General features: G+C 42.0%; 1 protein-coding gene across 2 annotated transcripts in view; it reads left to right on the forward strand.

Moving 5' to 3' along the window:
- The window catches only part of EEPD1 (endonuclease/exonuclease/phosphatase family domain containing 1), a 241,346-nt gene that overhangs the window by 27,229 nt on the left and 192,904 nt on the right, over nucleotides 1–21,213 (forward strand). Inside the window, exon 3 of one of the 2 annotated variants that reach the window (XM_073809827.1) lies at nucleotides 868–997. The exons of the other annotated variant lie outside the window; for it this stretch is intronic. The gene's annotated coding sequence lies outside the window, so the exon portion shown is untranslated. The remainder of the gene's footprint in view (nucleotides 1–867; nucleotides 998–21,213) is intronic. 2 annotated transcript variants of the gene reach the window in all.

Here is a 21,213-nt window from a genome sequence, read left to right on the forward strand (position 1 = left end):
GACTAGAATTATTGGAGGCCAGCTATTTGCAGGGGTGGAGCTATACTTTATACATATAATCTCATTTCTAATTTACTGTAACCCTATAAGTAGATATTATTGTACCCATTTTGCAGATCAGAGCACAGAGGTTCAGAGAGGGCAAAAAATGTGGGCTCATAGAATTAAACTTATTTTTATAGCAGACACCAACATTTATTTTTAGAGAGGAAATGTCTTTATTTGCTTAGATACCTTTATAAACACTTTGGGTGGGAAGTAAGGCCAGAAGGGCAGGAGCCTCAGCTAGGACACAAAGCAGAGGCTCAGCTGCCTTCTGTGGGGTAGGAGGCAGGGGGCAGAGAGGAGAGAAGGACGGAAAGAGGGTCAGCAAGATGCCGACAGAGCCTGGGGCTAAGTGATTCCAAGTGCCCAGGGAAAATCTCCAGCTGCAGGTGCCCGTGTGCTCCCCATACCTGCTTGAAACCTTGATAGAGAATTGTTTTTATGAGTGGGGTTTCTTTGCAGAAACTGCAGAAATGGGTGTTTCCTTGTCTGCTTCCGTGTGGTGAGGAGCAGGTTCAGCCTGTGTGGAATCAGAACCCTAGAGCTAAGGTGGCCCTGAGAATGGGAGATTCAGGCCCCTCCACGTGCAGTACTGGCATCAGCAGGAATCCTGACCTTCTCTAGAGGATGGAAGGGATCCTAGCAGACCTCAGGGCAGCGGTGTGCTGGAGCTGGCTTCCCTGCACAGCCAGTGCCACACATCCCTTCCCAGAACCCCATTCAGTGGCACTGTCTTAGCTTCACATCTGCATGGTAGGAGTATTTATACCATGGAAAATGGCAAATGCTACAAATCAGGGCTTTTTTTTTTTTTTTTGATAGCTGATTGTTGAACATTTACCAGAACACCCCTGCTTCAGGGGGTCAAGAGACCTTTTGACATCTGTTTACCTCCTCTTGCCAGGCTGCTCATCAAATGTTGAAGGAAAGTTAAAAGTTGCAAGTTCTGAAGGTAAGATTTGTGAACTGTTTCCATTTCTGAGTTATGAGAGAGCGATGGCCAGAGTGGGGACATAGAGTGAGAGCTTGTAGGTTTAAAAAAGGAGAAGGGGGGAAATGCTACAAATGATTGCCTTTTGCATGGGAGACTGGAATACTACTCAGCAATAAAAAGGAATAAACGATTTGATACCTGTTATAATTATGCTGAGCGAAAGAAACCAGATGGAATATGATTTTATTTATATGAAGTTCTAGAAAAACAAATCTATAGTGACAGAAAACAGATCAGTGGTTGCCTATGAATGGGGGTGCAGTACGGGTAGGGAAGAGTGGTCAGGAGGGATTACAAAAGGGTATGAAGAAATTTGGAGGAAGTAATAGATATAGTCACTATCTTGCTGTGGTGATGGTTTCATGGATGTATACATGTCAAAATTTACCAAATTGCACACTTTAAATATGTACAGGTTATTGTATGTTAATTACACTTCAGTAAAGCCGATTTATTTTAAAGCATGATTTCATACTGATGCTGCCAATTCTAATCCAACACGACCAACTTCATTATAGCTCTTCCCCTTTCATTATTTGTAATATTTTTCTCTGATAGTGAGAAATATGGCTCTCATTATTCACAATAGAGTTATATATTTGTTCAATCCGAGTATACACATAAAGTAGTTTCAGAATTGCCAACCCATGGCGCTGTGAGACACACTTTTACGAACCAGGCTACAGCATTTATATAAGGTTCTATTTGTCTTCGGTCTTACTACCATATTCATCAGGATACTGTTTTCTGAAGTCGTGTTAAGGTCCTTCCTTCCCCATCGCCTTCAGTGTGATTATAATATTCACCTGAAATGTTGTTAGGTTTGTTTGTTGCTATTTGTATTCCTTTTTGGGTTAATCCCATATTCTGGTTGGATTTAAGTGGAGGAGGAGAGGGGTACTTGAAGCATTCCATGATTCTAAGAGTCAAAGTTCTACAAAAAGTATATTGAGAGAAGTGATGCTTCTTCCTCATCCCTTCTCACCCATCCCATTTCCTTCCTCCTTTCACCCCAGTTTCCATCCATGCCCTGTAGGTAACCAATCTCTTTACTTTCTGGTTTATCCTTCCTATATTTCTTTTGCGCCAATGAGCAGATACATGTGTATTTTGCTCTATCCCCTTCTGTCTCATGCTAGACATATTCTATGGCGCTTGGCTTTTTTCCTGAACTGTATGTCTTAGGAATCACTCCAAATCATTTTGTAGAGATTTTTCTGCCTCATTTTTCATAGCTGCATAGCACTCCATTGTGTGGATGTACCACAGTTTATTCAACCACTCTCCTATACATAGGCATTTAGGTTGTTTCCAATGTTTTACAATTACAAATAATACTATTTTGAGTAACCTTGTTCATATGTATTTTCATGATGTTGGAGGTATATCTTCATGGTAGATTCCCAGTAGTGGGTCAAAGGGTAATTACACATGTAGTTCTGTTAGTTATTGCCCAATATTTCTCCATGGGGTCATGTCAATTAGCATTCCCACCATGCATGAGTTCCTGTTTACCCACAGTCTTGCCTAGAGAATGTATTATCATGCCTTTCAATTTCTGTTAGTCTGGTAAGTGAGAAATGGTATCTGTGTTTTAATTTACATTTTTCTAATTTTGAATGAGGTTAGTCGTTTTTTTTCATTTGAGGACCACATTTATATCCTTTTTGTGTGAATTGTCTGTTTATGTCCTTTCCCAGTGTTCTGGTTTTTGGTCCCTCAATTTTTCTGAGTTATTTACGTATTAAGGATATTAATCCCTTGTCTGTGCTACATGTCACTAATATTTTCTCCCAGTTTGTTAGCTGTCTTTCAACTTTGTTTACAAGGTATTTTGCCATGCAAATTTTTTTGTTTTTATGTCATCAAATCTATCAATCTTTTCTTGCCTCTGGATTTTAAATCATAGATAACTTTTATTCTGTGCCAAGATTATAGAGAAATTCACCCTGTTTTCTTCTAGTAATTGTATGGTTTCATTTTTTATGTTAAGATCTTTCAACCATTTGGAGTTTATTCTTGTGTGTGGTGTAAGATATCCTACTAATATTATTTTTCCTACATGGCTACCCAGTTGTCCTAACATTATTTCTTAAAAAGCTCCATCTTGACTCCAGTGATTTGAGAGATGGCTCAACTCCATTTAGAGGAATAAAATAATAATATTATTAACTATTTAAAGCAAACAAAACTAATATTATTAACTGCTAACGGTTTCCCCAGGATTTACTGTGTTAAGAGAAATACAAGCACTGTCTCAATCTTCACAATCCAATAGACAGTTAATATCAGCAGCCCCATTTTACAGGTTAATAAACTGAGGCTCTATAAGGTAACTGATTTAATAACTGTCACACAGCTGATGAAATAAAAACCCAGATCTGTCTGCCTCTTACCCATTCTCTAGAAAAGCTTAATCTGGAAGTTAGGCCATTTGTGTATCTATTATCAAAGCCCATTATTCATCATCTTGAACTCATAGCTATTAACTCAGGCCACATGCATTTTGGCTGAGGTCGTACTGTTGGTCCTGTTGATTGGCGCATTCTTGAGATGAGTGAGGACAGCTGCCTCATTTAGAACAGCAGACTGTGAACCCCTCAAACCTACTGAGGACTTGCCTCTCAGTATGTTTATTCTAGTGGAGTAGGCTAGACAAAAACAAACCAACAATAAAGTATCACAAGTGACAAGTCCTTTAATGAAAGTAAAATCGGGTGCTTAGTGGCCAGGTGGTCCTTTAGATGGATGATCAGGGAAAAGCTCTCTGGGAAACATACATGTAAGCTGGGGCCTGAGAGACAAGAAAGGTCAGGCCATGGGCATATGTAGAGGAAGAGTGTTCCAGGCAGAAGGACAAGCAAATTCAAAGGCCCTGAGTCAGGACCAAGTTTGATGCACTGGAAGAATAAGATGAAGGCAAGCATGGCTGGAGTAGAGAGAGGAAAAGCCACAATAATAGAACATCAACAGAGGCCATATCATGTAGGGTGTGTGATTAGGATACAAAATTTCCTCGTACAATGGGAAATCTTGGGTGGTTTAAATCCAAGGAGTGGCATCAGTTTTGTTTTTTGTACATATGATTCTGGAAGATCTGTGGAAAATGGACTGTGTGGGGCTAGAAGCTGGGAGGACAGTTAGGGCTTTTGCAGGAATCCAGGCTAGTGATGGTGAGGACCCAGGTTAGGGTGCTACCAGTGGAGATGGAAAAAATACCTCGAGACTGAGTCAGCAGGAATCCTTAAATGATTGGGTGTGAGGGGAGAGGGAAAGTTAGTGGGTGGATGATGGTGGTACTTGCCAAGATGGGATAGGCTGGAGGAGAAGCATTTTTAGGGAGGATGGGAGAATCAGTAGTTCAGTTTTGACTTGTCAAATTTGGCATGCCTACTGGATATCAAAGTGGAAAAGTGGGCAGATAGACATGAATTTGGAATTGGAGAAAGTAGATGAGCTGCAGATGCAAATGTGAGAGTTGCTGCCAAGTCAAGAGTATTTAAAGTTATGAACTGAATGAGATTATCCAAAGAAAGTATGGAGATTATGCCTAGAACTGATCTCTCAAGGGGAGATAAACTTCTAGGAGTTCAAATAAAAAATAATGCAGCAAATGGGACAGAGAAAGAGTTCAGTGAAGTAAGATGGAAACCAGAACAGTGGTATGAGGAATGTTTCAAGAAGGAAAGAGTAGTGTGGAATATGGATAAGGGGTTGCATAAGATGAGAACCAAAAAATAACTGATAGATTTGTCAAGCTAGAGGTCATTGATGATCTTGACAAAAGCCGCTTCAGGGGGCTTCCCTGGTGGTGCAGTTGTTGGGAGTCCACCTGCCGATGCAGGGGCCACAGGATTGTGCCCCGGTCCGGGAAGATCCCACATGCCGCGGAGTGGCTGGGCCCGTGAGCCATGGCCGCTGAGCCTGCGTGTCCAGAGCCTGTGCTCCGCAACAGGAGAGGCCACAAGAGTGAGAGGCCCGTGTACCATAAAAAAAAAAAAAAAGATGCTTCAGGGACATGTGGGGCTGGAAGACCAACTGGAGTGGGTTGAGGAGAGAATGCAAGGGAAGAGGTGGAGACTTAGTCAACTCCTCTTAGAAGTTATGCTGTGAGGGGGAGCTGAGAATTTGTGGGAACAGTTAGAGGGGAATGGGAGGGGCAAGGAAAAGTTTATCTAAACACTAGAAATACTGGTTTGTCGAATGTGCCTGGGAATGGACCAGTAGCAAGGAGGAAGGGAGAGAGGTCCTGAGATAGTGAGAGGTGACGGGCTCCAGAGTTGATGGAGCACAGTTGGCCAGAGGAAGGAAGGCAGAGATGATGGATTTAGATGCAGTTAGGGTACATCTGGGTTTATCTGGAGACAGGAAATGAGGAAGGGAGTCCCTGTCGGATTACTTGTTCTGTGGGGCATGGGCTGAGGTCAGCCGCTGAGATAAGGGGAGAGATGCAGGCAACTTCGTGGAAGCAGGACTTGACGGGGGCCTTGAAGAACTGAGATGGGAGATGGAAGGAAAGGCTGTGCTAGGTGACGGGGCAGGAGCAAAGGCAGAGAGACTGGACTGGACTTAGCTCACCCCAAGACTGAGGAAACCAGCTTGAGTGGAGCAGAGGCCCTGGGGGAGCAGTACGAGGAAATCAATGGGGGCTGCAGGAGGGTCAGTTCCAGGAGGACCCCAAAGCACCAGAGAGGCTGACCCATATGGAGAAAAGTGAGAATCTCGTTGACTTTGGGGCTGGAAATGGCCTGGTGCAAGTGTGTCTGAGCAGGTGGACCCGTGTCAAGGGCTGAGGCAGCGTCTCAGGATGGGCCGGGGGGCGGGTTGCCTCCAGAATTAGAAAGAAGGAAGTATGAGACACTTCAAAGGAAAGTCTACAGGATATGTGAATTAAATACCTCCCTCCCAGCCCTCCATGGCCCCAGTTGCCCAGGACTGAAACCGGAGCGCACCCCAACCCCAGGTCCTGTCTGTCTCCAGGCTCTGCTTCTGCCTCCCTTGGTGTCTCCGGCTGCTCTTCAGCTCCCTGTAGCGCCTTTCTTCAGACCCCCATCACCTGCCACCTGTCTGCCCCTATTCAATTTCTCACCCCCACCCCCACCAAGGTGAGCTTCCTAAAACCCAGACCCGATCATGCCGTGCATCTGCGTATAACAATGTATTCGCCCTTCTCGTACCTTCTCCCATCTTATAGGATCTCTTAAGAAACGCTGGCAGCTCTATTTAGCAAAAGACAAGGTCTGTGTTCTGAAATTCCTAAGAAAAACATGAGGATTAGTTTTTCAATGTAAAGTTACACTCTCATTGTGAAAGTCATTTCCCATTCATGGGACCAATACGTACATTTATCTCTGAAGCTCTGAGCATGTTCCTAACATGCTCCATGCTCCTAGAGTGTTCCTAACATGCTCAGGTGAAGGAGGGGGGTTCCCTTTTGAAAAGTCACTATACCATGTTCCTAGAGCTTTCGGTTTGGCTACCAATTAGAATTTATGTATTCACTCATTCATTCATTCAACAAATATTCATTCAACAAATATTTGTTCATTCAACAAATATTTGTTCATTCAACAAATATTTATTAAGTATCCACTGTGTGCAGCCCTGGGAGGAGACAGTGGAGGCAAGACGACCTGGTCCCTGCTCTGCCTTCCTGTGGAGGGAGACTAACAGTGAATGAGAAACACATGAGCAAGGTCATTTCTCATGAAAGAAACAGGGAAATATGATCGTTGTTTGGGAGATTGAAGGCAAACGTCTCTGTGCAGAGGGGATATTTGAGTCGACAAGGGAAGGAGCCAACTGTGCCAACCACTGGGGAAAGAGCGTTCCTGGCAGAGGGAACAGCAGCTACAGGAGAAGAACTTGTAGGGAATAGGGCATTCCGGCTACTGGATGGAGAATGTGATGTTAAACATTCAACGGGGGAAGCAGCCACTAAATCTGCAGAGAACAGTGTTGGCAGAAGATGGAGAAGGAAAACTCTACTACTTTCAAGAAAGTAATTTAAATCTGGAGACTATCACCTCTGAAAAAGGAGTTCCTTCTACACTTTCTTTACAAGAAGGCCAGTGCCTTGGGCACCGACATCCAATGTCAGTGAAGCTCTGTGGCCAAGGGCGCTTGTTGGACGACCGGGGTGGGACTTCTGACCCTGAAAGTGTCCTGGATGAGCAACCTTAAAGCAAGTCACCTATTCTCTCCAAGCCTCAGTTTCCTCATCTGTACAGTGGGAATAATTACAATCCTACCTCAGGATTATATGAAATAATTCATGTAAATATCATAATCACTTAAACACTAGCTATTATTATAATGATCCCTTTGAGAAAGAAAGCTTCTACAGCAACAAACGTGTTGTCCCACATTTTGTTAAAAATGCTTCAGCATTCTGCTCAATTCCTGTGTCAAACCCATTTTCCACTTTATGAGTAATCTCTAAACCCTTGAAATAGTGTGAGTGTTAGAAGTGAACTTTGTTTTTGTTGTGGTAAAAATGTTCCCCTTGCTTTTAATTGGTTTGAAAGGCAAAGGTGACGGAGAAGGGCACGGGGAGCTAGGAGCAGGCAAAGGAGAGGGAGGAGGTAATCCTGAGCAACTGCTGACAGTCGGTGCCACCGACGGCACTGGGAATCGGAAATGACAGACTACTTCCTGTGCGGCCTCAGTCCCATCACTGACAGGGAGCACTTTAAAACTCTGCATTTAAAAGAGGATAAAAAATGGCAGTCTGGAAGCATTTTTAACACAAGAGCTGATTCCTCGGCAGAATCTAGCTTGTCAAAGATGAAGGCAAAACAGGAAGCAGTTAGGTGACCTCTGCGTTCAGATGAGAATACTCTGGCATCCCTGGATTTCACGTTAAGAAATCAGGCCTTTACCCCAGACTGCAAAGAAACTTGAGTAAAATGCAATCTGCGGAAGGGTGTGATACACAGAAACATATCAGCACAAGCTTCCTTTTTTTCAGCTTTTTACTTTATATTGGAGTGTAGTTGATTAACAATGTTGCGTTGGTTTCAGGTATACAGCAAAATGATTCAGTTATACACATCCATGTATCTATTCTTTTTCAAATTCTTTTCCCATTTAGGTTGTTACATAATATCGAGCAGAGTTCAGCTTCTGAGCAGCAGTTTTAAATCAACAGTGGCCCAAACTTGAGTTTTATGCCCTCTTGGTAGATGAACTTTTTCTCACTCCCCCAGTTTTTGTATAAAATCAGTCAAATCTCTGGGCTTCCAAAAACCTTTGCCCTTGTCAAATCTCCCAGTCATGGTTATGTAATGAGTTGGAGAAATTCTATTCCTCTCGGAGAAAATACTATACATTTGGAAAGAAATTGTTGGCTCTGCCTCTTAGTAGGGAGAGTAAGGCCCCAAGGACATGGCCAAGCACTGAAGATTGTTGCTGAAGTAAAAGGGACCAGAAGGGGTCTAAGTCCCTCCTGAGAGGGGAGGGGAGGACAGTGAGGGAAGGAGTGGGCATGGGAGTCGATTCCTGCCCCACACACTTTAATATTCACTCAAGGGGCTAACTTCAGGGCACGCTTGGTGCAAGTGGGGTTTCAATTTTACAGGGTAGAAATTGGTGAAGGGGCTAAGCCTTGCACTGGATGATGTAAGCAAAACAGAAGCAGGACAGACCCTGAGCTGGAGGGACAGGGAGGCCTTGCTGGAGTCTGGATTACAATTATCCATGGGCCATATCTGCCCTCCCATTAGCACCTCTGATTACATGTGAAGCCCCGCTCAAGAGTCTGAGCTGCAGACAGATGGTTAGGCAGGCCTGGCTTCCTGGAGCCAGTTGTAGGGACTATAAGATTATCATCCACTACTACCCCACGGCCCTTGGCTAATCAGAGCCCCATCTGCTTCAAGTCAACACTCCCATTTTCAGATACATTTAAAGCAAACTTCGAGTTCACCCCAGAGACATGTAGAACATACTGTTTGTGTTTGAATTAGGGCTGGAGTCATTATTCAGTGAGGTATAGAGACCAACCTCCTTCCGAGGGCTTCCAAGACCCTATTAACCTTTCATGGGCTGTGTCTCCCACAACACCAACTCAAGGCTCACCCTCCAATTTCATTTCCAGGGAACCACAACCTGGTCCTAGTCACTGAGGTCAGTCAATGAGAATTTAGAATCCTAGATCGGTTGTGTGTGTATATGTTTGTAAAGTATTACATTTATTTGATAGAAATATTGATGAGCATTTTTAGTGCTTGCTTCTTTCTAATTCTGTTGGGTTGGCCAAAAACTTCGTTCTTTTAAGTAAAGACACATTTTTCATTTTTACCAAGAACGTTATCGAACACCGAATGAACTTTTTGGCCAACCCAGTATTTCATACCTGAATCCCTGTGCTGGATTCACTGCTTCAAATGAGGCGATGCATTTCAAATTAGGGATGGTACTTGAGTGCCAAGCAAGGAAAAAGTCACAATTAGGGACACAATTAGCCTTCTCCTTTGATCATTACCATTTCCCCAAAATCCTTCCAGCACGTAGGACACAGTCAGCTGAAAAGAGAGATTCACGTTTGACACTAGGTTCTAATACCTAGAGGCATTTCTAATACATGGAGGTACTTGGAGGGAGCTGTTCTAGGATAAGGAGTCTTCCTGTTGAGTTTCCAGTTCCACAGAAAGTCAGACTTGCTTGATTCCCAGGCCTGGGGCAGAGGTGAATGTGACTAGGGAAGGAGGCACATACCTTTGCAGGTCAGGTATGACTATCCTGAGTTCTGTGGGCCCAGAAATAAAGGGCACCCACAGGTGGTTTCCAAAGGGCAGAAAGAGAAGCAAGTCTTCAACCCAAGCATATGGGATTGGTGGAAAAACTTTAATTATCGGTAGCATCTTCCTGAGGTTAAACGTGGAAACCATTAGCATTTGAGGCGATCATGCTCCTGAGGGGGTGGAGGGAGGGTGGTAGAAACAATGCAATATGGTGGCAGGATAAGACCAAGAAGAGAGATAGCCAGTAGGGGGCGCCCTTTTGGTTAGATATGGCTGATGGTCTCTAGGGACACTGGGTGGACTCTGACAGTCAAGTTTTAAAGTTTTCCTGTCCTGCCTTGTAATCCTCTTTTGTCACTCTTAATCTTCAGTAAAGTTTGCTGAACACAAATATCTTGTAACAATTGTGTTTGAGGGAATAAAGAAAAGGACCTCTTCCTTTACTTAGGAATATCCTTAGGGATGGGGCTGACCTGGAAGATGGGCCCAGCACAGAAGAGCCTACATCATCAACAGATGCCTAGACAGTCAGAATCTGGAGCAGTGGCCCAGAGAGAGAGGTGACGAGCAAACCTCAAACTTAGACATTACCTTTTGGCTTTTTGCTCCCTCTTCCCATCATCCTATCCTCCCTGTCTCTCTTTTAATTTATACTCCATTTTGTTCTCTCCTTGAAGAATGAAGGTACTAGACGTTAGACCTGAAAGTAACTTCGACAAAATCTGGAAGCAAACTCTGGGCTCCCCTTTCTCCTCATTGTGCTAGATGGTCTTGGTGTCGCCTTCCCGCTGAACAGTCCAAGAGCAAGAAGAGTCTATGCTGATTTCACAAGAATAAATAGTTGTGGTTCAAATAAATCTCTTGCTCAATTTTTCGGATCTGGAGGTTTTGCCACATGACTGTTCCAATGCCAAGAATTCAATGAGATCTTCCTCTCATCCTTTCAGATTTTCAGGAAGATAATTCAGCTCGGTGCTGGTTGCCAGACTGACAGCCTTAAAAACAAGAGGTGACATCCAATCTGGACAGAGCCTGTGCCCACTGTCTATTTTTAGGGAAAAGATTATTCACCCATATGGCCAGCTAGGAATAGAGCATTACTGGGGCTGGGGGGTGAGGTACAGACTTAGAACAGCCTTGACTCTAAATCTCCTCTCAGGGGGTGGGGGGTGGCTGGAGTCTGGAAGGGACAGGAATTGTTCTGGGTTTAGGGGGGTGTGCAATGCAGAGTTTCCCGAAAACAATCCAGCATTTTGCAGGGTGATAAAAATAATCCTTCTTCTAAAGATAGCCCTCTTAGAAACCAGAGGCCTGGATTTAATTATAGTCACTTTATATTGACCATGTACCGAGGTACCAAGGCCCAAGCTTGGTTCTTTGCAATATTATCTGCTGTAACCCTGCTCCAGACCCATGAAGCAAGCATTTCCCGCCACACAAATGAGCACACTGAGGGTCTAAGCAGGAATTCAAAGCCAGTGTGTCACTTAGCCTCAGTTGTTTCCATTTTCTTCAGATCTCCTGGGCCAGAGGCTCCCAAACCTGGTTGCATATCAGAATAAATGGAAGCACTTTAAAAAACATTACAAATTCCTGGGATTTACCCCAGTCCTGGTAAATCACGGTTTGGGGCATTTTTTTTTTTAAGTTCCCAAGATGATTCGGTTGCACAGCCCTGCTATCCAAGATTCAGACTGGGTGATTCCAGGAGTGCTTGGGGAATTCCAGGAATGCCACCCCTCATTCTTTCAGTCTTGAGCCCTAAGTGTCCTCTGGCTACCCTGGGTTTCTCTGAGTTCCTCCACTGAGCCTAATTCCCTCTGACCTCAGAACTTTTCCCTCTGCTTGGAAGGCTTCCCATCCCCTCTGCTTCCCCCTCACATCTCAGTGTCACCACCTCCTGGAGTCAGCCCTGGCCACATGGACAGGGAGACGTGCCTCTGCTCTTTTCTCTCTGAACACATCATGGTCTGTAATTACATATCATGTGAAGTTTGAAAATTAACGTTGGTTTCACCTGTTAGGTGGTAAGCACCATAAGGGCAGGGGACTAGGTCTGTTTCACTCAAAATTGTACCTCCTGGGCCTTATACGTTTGAGGGAGGGAGGGAACGAGTGAACGACCTGAGATGAGGGCAGAAGAGGAGGGTTCTAGCCCTGGTTCGGTGCCAATTTGCTGCACAACAGTCTGGCAAGCTACTCCTCGTCTCTGAGATTCCGTTTTCTCCCCTGATAAACAAGGGCTGGATTAGACCCATCGGTGTCCCATCTCACTAAGTGTCAGAGTCGCTAGGGAGCTTGGGTCAAGTGGAGCCCAGCTGTCCTTCAGCAAGTCTGGAGTGGGCCTGGGTCTGCATTCTAAATGAGCCCCCAGAGGTGCTGATGCAGGGGGTTCTCGGGGGTGGGATGGGGGGCACATTTTAATAACAACTGGGTTGGGTAAATTCTGAGGTCCTTTCTAGCTCTGACATTTTGTCATTTATTCAGTTAGCAAACAGCTCTTGTGATCTGGGTGTGAGCAAGACAAAGGGGACTGAGAAAAAAGTGTGACTTCTCAGAACTTGCATTCTTCACATGGCCACCAGGCAATGCTGTCCATAAGAGGCAGAGTAGAGACCTTGGTTGCCATTTTCTTCGTAACTCACCATACTTGGAATCACCACTTTTTAATATAAGGAATGCAGTACAATGTACTCCATGTTAAAAATATCCTGCAAATACTGAACTGTTCTCAGAAGACTCCAGATAGTGTTCAGGACCTCCAAATGCCTGAGACCATCCTTGCAATGAATGGAAATTCTGGGAGAGGGGGAAGGCCATACAATTCTCTCCCTCTCTCTCTCTCTCTCTCTCTCTCTCTCTCTCTCTCTCTCTCTCTTTCTCTCTCTCTCTCTCTCTCTCTCTCTCTCTCTCTCTCTCTCTCTCTCTCTCTCTCTCTCTCTCTCTCTCCTCTCCCCTTCTTTTAAAAAATTATAAAACAATGGGACTTCCCTGGTGGTGCAGCAGGTAAGAATCCGCCTGCCAATGCAGAGGACATGGGTTCGATCCTTGAGCTGGGAGGATACCATATGCCTCAGAGAAACTAAGCCGGTGAGCCACAGCTACTGAGCCTACACTCTAGAGCCTGCGAGCCACAACTACTGAGCCCACGTGCTGCAACTACTGAAGCCTGCTCACCTAGAGCTGGTGCTCTGCAACAAGAGATGCCACTGCAATGAGAAGGCTGTGCACCACAATGAAGAGTAACCCCTGCTCGCCACACTAGAGAAAGGCCACACGCAGTGAGGAAGACCCAATGCAGCCCCCCAAAAAAGAATATATATAAATATATACATATATAAAACAAAAATGGAAAACCACATAAAATAAAGGTATAACGTCATAAGTTATAAGATGAGCATTTCTCTTTTTTTTTTATACAGCATGTTCTTATTAGTCATCAATTTTATACGCATCAGTGTATACGTGTCAATCCCAATTGCCCAATTCATCACACCACTACCCCCACCCCCACCCCCACCCCACCCCACCGCCACGGCATTCCCTGCTTGGTGTCCATACATTTGTTCTCTACATCTGTGTCAATTTCTGCCCTGCAAACCGGTTCATCTGTACCATTTTTCTAGGTTCCACATATATGCATTAATATACGATATTTGTTTTTCTCTTTCTGACTTAGTTCACTCTGTATGACAGTCTCTAGATCCATCCACGTCTCTACAAATGACCCAATTTCCTTCCTTTTTATGGCTCAGTAATTTTCCATTGTATATATGTACCACATCTTGTTATTCCATTCATCATGGAAGCATTCAGTTTGCTTCCATGACCTGGCTATTGTAAATAGTGCTGCAATGAACATTGGGGTGTATGTGTCTTTTTGAATTACGGTTTTCTCTGGGTATATGCCCAGTAGTGGGATGGCTGGATCATATGGTAATTCTATTTTTAGTTTTTAAAGGAACTTCCATACTGCTCTCCATAGTGACTGTATCAATTTACATTCCCAACAACAGTGCAAGAGGGTTCCCTTTTCTCTGCACCCTCTCCAGCATTTGTTTGTAGATTTTCTGATGATGCCCATTCTAACTGGTGTGACGTGATACCTCATTGTAGTTTTGATTTGCATTTCTCTAATAATTAGTGATGTTGAGCATCTTTTCATGTTTTTCTCGGCCATCTGTATGTTTTCTTTGGAGAAATGTCTATTTAGGTCTTCTGCCCATTTTTGGACTGGGTTGTTTGTTTTTTTAATATTGAGCTGCATGAGTTGTTTATATATCTTGGAGATTAATCCTTTGTTCGTTGATTCATTTGCAAATATTTTCTTCTATTCTGAGGGTTGACTTTTCATCTTGTTTATGGTTCCTTTGCTGTGCAAAAGCTTCGAAGTTTCATTAGGTCCCATTTGTTTATTTTTGTTTTTATTTCTATTACTCTAGGAGGTGGATCAAAAACGATCTTGCTGTGACTTATGTCAAAGAGTGTTCTTCCTATGTTTTCCTCTAAGAGTTTTATAGTGTCCGGTCTTACATTTAGGTCTTGAATTCATTTTGAGTTTATTTTTGTGTATGGTGTTAGGGAGTGTTCTAATTTCATTCTTTTACATGTAGCTGTCCAGTTTTACCCGCACCACTTATTGAAAAGGCTGTCTTTTCTCCATTGTATATCCTTGCCTCCTTTGTCATAGATTAGTTTACCATAGGTGCGTGGGTTTATCTCTGGGCTTTCTGTCTTGTTCCATTGATCTATGTTTCTGTTTTTGTGCCAGTACCATATTGTCTTTTTTTTTTTTTTTGCAGCATCTTGTGTTAGTTTCTGCTTTATAACAAAGTAAATCAGTTTTACATATACATATGTCCCCATATCTCTTCTGTCTTGCATCTCCCTCCCTCCCACCCTCCCTATCCCACCCATCTAGGTGGTCATAAAGCACCGAGCTGATCTCCCTTTGCTATGTGGCTGTTTACCACTAACTATCTATTTTACGTTTGGTAGTGTATATATGTCCATGCCAGTCTCTCAGTTTGTCCCAGCTTACCCTTCCCCCTCTCCGTATCCTCAAGTCTATTCTCTAGGAGGTCTGTGTCTTTGTTCCAGTCTTGTCCCTAGGTTCTTCATGACCACTTTTTTTTTTCTTAGAATGCATATATATGTGTTAGCATACGGTATTTGTTTTTCTCTTTCTGACTTACTTCACTCTGTATGACAGACTCTAGGTCCATCCACCTCACTACAAATAACTCAATTTTGTTTCTTTTTATGGCCGAGTAATATTCCAATGTACATATGTGCCACATCTTCTTTATCCATTCATCTGTCAATGGGCACTTAGGTTGCTTCCATGTCCTAGATAGTAAATACAGCTGCAATGAACATTGAGGTACATGTGTCTGTTTGAATTATGGTCTTCTCAGGGTATATGCCTGGTAGTGGGATTGCTGGGTCATATGGTAGTTCTATTTTTAGTTTTTTAAGGAACCTCCATACTGTGCTCCATAGTGGCTGTATCAATTTACATTCCCACCAACAGTGCAAGAGGGTTCCCTTGTCTCCACACCCTCTCCAGAATTTATTGTTTGTAGATTTTTTGATGATGGCCATTCTGACTGGTGTGAGGTGATACCTCATTGTAGTTGTGATTTGTATTTCTCTAACGATTAGTGATGTTGAGCATCCTTTCATATTTGTTGGCACACTGTATATCTTCTTTGGAGAAGTGTCTATGTTCCATTGACACTTGGAACATAGTGTCCTGTTCCATTGATCTATGTTTCTGTTTTTGTGCCAGTACCATACTGTCTTAATTACTGTCACTTTGTAGTATAGTCAGAAGTCCAGGAGCCTGATTCCTCCAGCTCCGTTTTTCTTTCTCAAGATTGCTTTGGGTATTCAGGGTCTTTTGTGTTTCCATACAAATTGTGAAATTTTTGTTCTAGTTCTGTGAAAAATGCCATTTGTAGTTTGATAGGGATTGCATTGAATCTGTAGAATGCTTTGGATAGTAGAGTCATTTTCACAATGTTGATTCTTCCAATCCAGAAACATAGTGCATCTCTCCATCTGTTTGTATCATCTTTAATTTCTTTCATCAGTGTCTTATAATTTTCTGCATACAGGTCTTTTGTCTCCTTAGGTAAGTTTATTCCTAGATATTTTATTCTTTATGTTGCAATGGTAAATGGCAGTGTTTCCTTAATTTCTCTTTCAGATTTTTCATCATTAGTGTATAGGAATGCAAAAGATTTCTGTTCATTAATTTTGTATCTTGCTACTTTATCAAATTTATTGATTGGCTCGAGTAGTTTTCTGGTAGCATCTTTAGGATTCTCTATGTATAGTATTATGTCATCTGCAAACAGTGACAGCTTTACTTCTTTTCCGACTTGGATTCCTTTTATTTCTTTTTCTTCTCTAATTGCTGTGGCTAAAAATTCCAAAACTATGTTGAATAATAGTGGTGAGAGTCGGCAACCTTGTCTTGTTCCTGATCTTAGTGGAAATGGTTTCAGTTTTTCACCATTGAGGATGATGTTGGCTGTGGGTTTGTCATATATGTCCTTTATTATGTTGAGGAAAGTTCTCTCTATGCCTACTTTCTGGAGGGTTTTTATCATAAACTGGTGTTGAATTTTGTCGGAAGCTTTCTCTGTATCTATTGAGATGATTGTATGGTTTTTCTCCTTCAATTTTTTAATATACTGTATCCCATTGATTGGTTTGCGTATATTGAAGAATCCTTGCATTCCTGGGATAAACCCCACTTGATCGTGGTGTATGATCCTTTTAATGTGTTGTTGGATTCTGTTTGCTAGTATTTTGTTGAGGATTTTTGCATCTATGTTCATCAGTGATATTGGCCTGTAGTTTTCTTTCTTTGTGACACTTTTGTCTAGTTTTGGTATCAGGGTGATGGTGGCCTTGTAGAATGAGTTTGGGAGTGTTCCTCCGTCTGTTATATTTTGGAAGTTTAAGAAGGCTAGGTGTTAGCTCTTCTCTAAATGTTTGATAGAATTCACCTGTGAAGCCATCTGGTCCTGGGTTTGTTGGAAGATTTTTATTCACAGTTTCAATTTCAGTGCTTGTGATTGGTCTGTTCATATTTTCTATTTCTTCCTGGTTCAGTCTCGGAAGATTGTGCATTTCTAAGAATTTGTCCATTTCTTCCAGGTGGTCCATTTTACTGGCATATCGTTGCTTGTTGTAATCTCTCATGATCCTTTGTATTTGTGCAGTGTCAGTTGTTACTTCTCTTTTTTCATTTTTAATTCTATTGATTTGAGTCTTCTCCCTTTTTTTCTTGATGAGTCTGGCTAATGGTTTATCAATTTTGTTTGTCTTCTCAAAGAATGAGCTTTTAGTTTTATTGATCTTTGCTACCATTTCCTTCATTTCTTTTTCATTTATTTCTGATCTTATCTTTATGATTTCTTTCGTTCTGCTATCTTTGGGGTCTTTTTGTTCTTATTTCTCTAAGTGCTTTAGGTATAAGGTTAGGTTGTTTATTTCAGAGTTTTCTTGTTTCTTTTTTTTTTTTTTTTCTTTTTTTTGCTGTACGTGGCCCTCTCACTGTTCTGGCCTCTCCCATTGTGGAGCACAGGTTCCGGATGTGCAGGCTCAGTGGCCATGGCTCACGGGCCCAGCTGCTCCATGGCATGTAAGATCTTCCCCGAATGGGACACGAACCTGTGTCACCTGCATAGGCAGATGGACTCTCAACCACTGCACCACCAGCTAAGCCCAGTTTTCTTGTTTCTTATGGTAGGATTGTATTGCTATAAACTTCCCTCTTAGAACTCCTTTTGCTGCATCCCATAGATTTTGGGTCGTCGTGTTTTCATTATCATTTGTTTCTAGGTATTTTTTGATTTCCTCTTTGATTTCTTCAGTGATCTCTTAGTTATTAAGTAGTTTATTGTTTAGCCTCCATGTGTTTGTATTTTTTACAGTTTTTTTCTGTAATTGATATCTAGTCTCATGGCACTGTGGTCGGAAAAGATACTTGATATGATTTCAGTTTTCTTACATTTACCAAGGCTTGATTTGTGACTCAAGATATGATCTATCGTGGAGAATGTTCCATGAGCACTTGGGAAGAATATGTATTCTGTTGTTTTGGAATGGAATGTCCTATAAATATCAATTAAGTCCATCATGTTTAATGTATCATTTAAAGCTTGTGTTTCCTTATTTATTTTCATTTTGGATGATCTGTCCATTGGTGAAATTGGGGTGTTAACGTCCCCTACTATGATTGTGTTACTGTTGATTTCCCCTTTTATGGCTGTTAGTATTTGCCTTATGTATTGAGGTGCTCCTATGTTGGGTGCATAAATATTTATGATTGTTATATCCTCTTCTTGGATTGATCCCGTGATCATTATGTAGTGTCCTTCTTTGTCTCTTGTAATAGTCTTTGTTTTAAAGTCTATTTTGTCTGATATGAGAATTGCTACTCCAGCTTTCTTTTGATTTCCATTTGCATGGAATATCTTTTTCCATCCCCTCACTTTCAGTCTGTATGTGTCCCTAGGCCTGAGGTAGGGCTCTTGTAGACAGAATATATACGGGTCTTGTTTTTGGATCCACTCAGCCAGTCTGTGTCTTTTGGTTGGAGCATTTAATCCATTTCCATTTAAGGTAATTATTGATATGTATGTTCCTGTTACCACTTTCTTAATTGTTTTGGATTTGTTATTGTAGGTTTCTTCCTTCTCTTGTGTTTCCTGCCTAGAGAAGTTCCTTTAGCATTTGTTGTAAAGCTGGTTTGGTGGTGCTGAATTCTCTTAGCTCCTGCTTGTCTGTAAAGCTTTTAATTTCTCTGTCAAATCTGAATGAGATCCTTGCTGGGTAGAGTAATCTTGGTTGTAGGTTTTTCTGCTTCATCACTTTAAATATGTCCTGCCACTCCCTTCTGGCTTGCATTTTGTGCTGAAAGATCAGCTGTTTAACCTTATGGAGATTCCTTTGTGTGTTATTTATTGTTTTTCCCTTGCTGCTTTTAATATTTTTTCTTTGTATTTAATTTTTGATAGTTTAATTAATATGTGTCTTGGCATGTTTCTCCTTGGATTTATCCTGTATGTGAGTCTCTGTGCTTCCTGGACTTGATTATTTCCTTTCCCATATTAGGGAAGTTTTCAACTATAATCTCTTCAAATATTTTCTCAGTCCCTTTCTTTTTCTCTTATTCTTCTGGGACCCTATAATTCAAATGTTGCTGCATTTAATGTTGTCCCAGAGGTCTCTGAGACTGTCCTCAATTCTTTTCATTCTTTTTTCTTTATTTTGCTTTGCAGTAGTTATTTCCACCATCTTATCTTCCAGGTCACTTATCCCTTCTTCTGCCTCAGTTATTCTGCTATTGATCCCTTCTAGAGAATTTTTAATTTCATTTATTGTGTTGTTCATCTCTGTTCGTTTGCTCTTAGTTCTTCTAGGTCCTTGTTAAATGTTTCTTGTATTTTCTCCATTCTGTTTGCAAGATTTTGGATCATATTTACTATCATTATTCTGAATTCTCTTCAGGTAGACTGCCTATTTCCTCTTCATTTGTTTGGTCTGTTGGGTTTTTGCCTTGCTCCTTCATCTGCTGTGTGTTTCTCTGTCTTCTCATTTTGCTTAACTTACTGTGTTTGGGGTCTCCTTTTCACAGGCTGCAGGTTAGTAGCTCCCGTTGTTTTTGGTGTCTGTCCCCAGTGGCTAAAGTTGGTTCAGTGTGTTGTGTAGGCTTCCTGGTGGAGGGGACTAGTGCCTATGTTCTGGTGGATGAGGCTGGATCTTGTCTTTCTGGTGGGCAGGTCCATACTGGTGGTGTGTTTTGGGGTGTCTGTGGCCTTATTATGGGTTTAGGCAGCCTCTGTGCTAATGGATGAGGTTGTATTCCTGTCTTGCTAGTTTTTTGACATAGGGTGTCCAGCACTGTAGCTTGCTGGTTGTTGAGTGCAGCTGGGTCTTGGTGTTGAGATGGAGATCTCCTGGAGATTTTCACCTTTTGATATTACATGGAGCTGGGAGGTCTCTTGTGAACCAGTGTCCTGAACTTGGCTCTCCCACCTCAGAGGCACTGTGCTGATGCCTGGCTGGAGCACCAAGAACCTGTCATCCACACGGCTTTAAGCCATGAATGGTCATCAGCACGATGCTGTGAAGACAGGATCAGCAATGAGAAATGAAGTGCCTTAACTCTGGCGAGGAGTTGCTGCTCCAGTGCGACTATGGGTCAGAGGAGGAGACGTGTCCGCTGGGGAGTGTGTGCTGTCATGAACAGTTTCTGGAAACTGTCAGGCTAGACTTCTTCCCACACTATGAGGACCTGCTAGTGTTGGAGGGTCTTCTGCAGAGGTGGGGGGTGGCTGTGTCTCACCGTGAGGACAAGGACACTGGCAGCAGAAGTTCTAGTACTGTAATGTCCTGATTACTGTAGCTTTATAGTATAGGCTGAAGTCAGGGAGTCTCATTCCTCCAGCTCCGTTTTTTTCCCTCAAGACTGCTTTGGCTATACAAGGCCTTTTGTATCTCCATACAAATTTTAAGATATTTTATTCTAGTTCTTTAAAAAATGCCATTGGTAATTTGATAGGGATTGCATTGAATCTGTAGATTGCTTTGGGTAGTATAGTCATTTCCACAATATTGATTCTTCCAATCCAAGAACATGGTATATCTCTCCATCTGTTTGTATCATCTTTAATTTCTTTCATCAGTATCTTATAGCTTTCTGCATATAGGTCTTTTGTTTACCTAGGTAGGTTTATTCCTAGGTATTTTATTCTTTTTGCTGTAATGGTAAATGGGAGTGTTTCCTTAATTTCTCTTTCAGGTTTTTCATCATTAGTGTATAGGAATGCAAGAGATTTCTGTGCATTAATTTTGTATCCTGCAACTTTACCAGATTCATTGATTAGCTCTAGTAGTTTTCTGGTGGTATCTTTAGGATTCTCTATGTATAGTATCATGTCATCTGCAAACAGTGACAATTTTACTTCTTCTTTTCCAATTTGTATTCCTTTTATTTCTTTTTCTTCTCTGATTGCTGTGGCTAGGACTTCCAAAACTATGTTGAATAAGTGGCGAGAGTGGACATCCTTGTCTTTTTCCTGATCTTAGAGGAAATGCTTTCAGTTTTTCACCATTGAGAATGATGTTTGCTGTGGGTTTGTCATATATGGCCTTTATTATGTTGAGGTAGTTTCCCTCTATGCCCACTTTATGGAGAGTTTTTATCATAAATGGGTGTTGAATTTTCTCAAAAACTTTTTCTGCATCTATTGAGATGATCATATGGTTTTTCTTCTTCAGTTTGTTAATATGGTGTATCACATTGATTCATTGGTGTATATTGAAGAATCCTTGCATCCCTGGGATAAATCCCACTTGATCATGGTATATGATCCTTTTAATGTGTTGTTGGATTCTATTTGCTAGTAT

The sequence above is a fragment of the Tursiops truncatus genome, chromosome 9 (genome assembly GCF_011762595.2).
Source record: "Tursiops truncatus isolate mTurTru1 chromosome 9, mTurTru1.mat.Y, whole genome shotgun sequence".
Classification (NCBI taxonomy): Eukaryota; Metazoa; Chordata; class Mammalia; order Artiodactyla; family Delphinidae; genus Tursiops; species Tursiops truncatus.